This window comes from Monopterus albus, unplaced genomic scaffold (assembly GCF_001952655.1).
Source record: "Monopterus albus unplaced genomic scaffold, M_albus_1.0 scaffold67.1, whole genome shotgun sequence".
NCBI lineage: Eukaryota > Metazoa > Chordata > Actinopteri > Synbranchiformes > Synbranchidae > Monopterus > Monopterus albus.
In genome coordinates, this window is record NW_018127947.1 from 2,625,283 (window position 1) to 2,628,362 (window position 3,080).

Sequence of the window (3,080 nt, forward strand, 5' to 3'; positions counted from 1 at the left end):
GTTGGCCCTCCTGTGTTGGGGCATGCGTTTGTGAAGCGGCTGCTTAGTTTCACCAATGTACAAGTCGTTATATGTTTTTTCAGATTAACTTGGCTGCTAAATTATGAAGTAAGATGTTGAAATTAATAGCATTAAAAAATAGCAATTTGGAGGGGTGGTCCAAAAGAATGGCATGTTTTTATATGTAGCTCGGTAAATCACTAAGGGAGGCCATGTGCCCTAACATTGTCTACAGAAATGATAACTCAGCCAGTGCTTTCCAGCATCAAAACATATGACACGTTTCACTCCCCACTGCACAGAGAGCATCTCTGCCTTAATATTACTTTTAAATAAATCTCTGCCATGGATTGAGTCAGAGTTTCTTCTTCATCTGAGTCGCTTTTAATATGTAATCAGTTGTTTCTTCAACATTATCCATCTGTCCAAACCTTTAAGATATATAGATAAAATATGGACAAAAACAAATGTTGGTGATTACAATCTCCTGGCAGAGGTAATGTAGAAAAAAATTCTTGGCAGAATTATATAGTGTCATGTCAGATATTTGCTAAACTGCTTTAAAGATTGTTTAATCAGTCTGACTTTTATAATCGCTTAACCTATGCCCTTAAAATGCTTGTGTGCGTGTTTCAAAGTACAGAGACTCAGATCAACAGGAAAGCAAGCAGACATAGGAAACAGGAAACCAAGTGCGGGTGCAGTCTTATGATTGCTGAGATGACTAACTGTCTGCAAAAGTGCTGTGGTTGTGCAAAGTGTCTGTTTCAGGAAGAGGTTGAACACCAATGAGGAGTCAGAACGAGCTGAATGAACCAAACCAGGAACGAGGAAACGAAGCAACACAGATGAAGTCAGATCAACCTACTTTCCACATTCAAAATTGTATAAAAAGATGGAGTTCACGAAACTAGGGTTTCCTCTTTCGTGAAGAAAGACTAAGCCATGCTTTGTTGCTTGGTAGGGCTTCAGATAGACAGAACCCAGAGCTCTGTATTGCTTTTCTTGAATATTGTAATAAATACCTCAAAGACAGATTTGACTTCGACTATTCTTCATAAAAGAACACACAGGATATTAGGATTGGATTTCAGGAGTTAAAGTTAATTTTCTATTTTGTATCAGTATTATCTTGCATGAATATTAAAGGAGCCTAGTATGAATATTTTCCTGTGTCTTATTAGCATTACTATGTATCAGTATTAAACTGGTTTTAATACATGCATTATATTATATTCATAATATCCAGCTGTGATTCAACTTAATTACTTTAATCAAGGCTCTTGGGATTTGATCATCTCAAAGAGTTCAGCACTGTAATAACTCTGCATTTAACCAGAAGATAATAAATTTACTTAGCTGATTCCTGTCTCCCGAGTGTTACTGTTTCATGATTCCACTTGCACTCATTTCCTATTCAAAAACAACTCCATTCAATACAAATGATGGGGACTATATGTTGGCTCTTACTCTAGTTTACTGTCTGACAAACAACTGATAGCTGCAGCATTAAATATGATGAACACAATAGCGCATCAATAATTATAACCCAGTCATAGAAATGAGCCAATCTGCATAATGAGTACTTTTACTTTTGGTACTTTAGGTTATATTTGGATGCAAATACATTTGAGCTTTTACTTAATTAACAGTTTGAATACAGGACTTGTAGAGGATTTTACACTGTGGCACTCCTAATTTACTCAAGTAAACGATCTGAGAACAGCGTCTGTTACTAGCAGAGAAAGCCAACGTGATCCAAAACAGACACAAGTCTGTAGAAACCACCTCCTTTCTTTGTCTCACCAGTTTGACCGAAGTGCTGCAGTGTGAACTGCTCGTCTCTTCCTACGTTCGCTGCTCCGCTAACGTCAGTTTGTTGCTGATGGGCTACGAAGTGTTCACACGCTCCTCCACACTTCACTTTCAAAGCCAGTTATCAAAACAGGAACACTTGCACAAACTTATTCCTGCGCGCTGTCAGTTGTCCGGGTGCTACAGTGGCTTAGAGGTTCAGTTCCACCTTTTAAAGTTTTTAATGAAAATTTGAAAGGAACGATTTTGGCCATTTGTGAATAAAATCGTAGCAGATATGAATTACAGTTCTAATGTGATGTTGAGCATCTTTTTATTAAACAGGTACTGAAAAGAAACTAGTAAGTAAAGTTGTATGACTATACTAGTCAGCCATATAGTTACTCTAGAGCAGGGGTGCCCACACTTTTTCGCCTTGCGAGCTACTTTTCAAATGAGAAGTCAAAATAATGGTACTGCGCGCGCGCGCGCGCGCACACACACACACAAAATAAATGTATGAATGAGTGTCGTAGTTTTTATAAACAGTCTGAAAGTGCCGCTCCACATTTCCCTTCGGAATAGTAGATTGGTAGATCAAGCAAACGCATTTCGAATATAATGTCGCGAAAAAAAAGTCCTCCCATTCCACATGGAATGTTTTCGGTACGTTTTCGGTTTCTTACTTGATTCGGCTCCCCCACTCATTTTATACCCTTTAGTAGACATTAATTCAAAGGCTGACAAGTTAGTTCGCTCACTGGAGTTTTGCCGTATACTGTGCTGTTGACTGTGCATGTGACTCGTGTGTCAGAAAAGACGAGATCTCAGACTGGCTGCCCTGCATGTCAATCAAGTAGCAAATGCCATAGGGAGGATGGATGATAGGCTATATATGAATGATTGGCACTTTCTGCTTTTGTTGTTAGGGGTCGCCATAGCGAATCATCACACTGACCATTCGCATGTTAACATTTGAGCTAGACATCCTGTCTCCACTAAACATTTCTAGACAACAAATCTCTGAATATCTATCTAACTAAGAAATAACCTAACAAAGTAAAGTTGTATGACTATACTAGTCAGCCATATAGTTGTTTTCGCCGCTTTTTTAAGTTAGTGTGCTTAGTATAATACTAGAGTAATATTGCAGTTAATATTGTTTCACGCAATTTGTTGTGTGCACTATTTGCCGTTGTTTTGTGCTGGCCAGAAAACGTTTTCGCCACACGAGCAGTTTTATTCCAGAGGCTTCGGCTGCTAGCTTGTTTCATGCACCGCTCTCC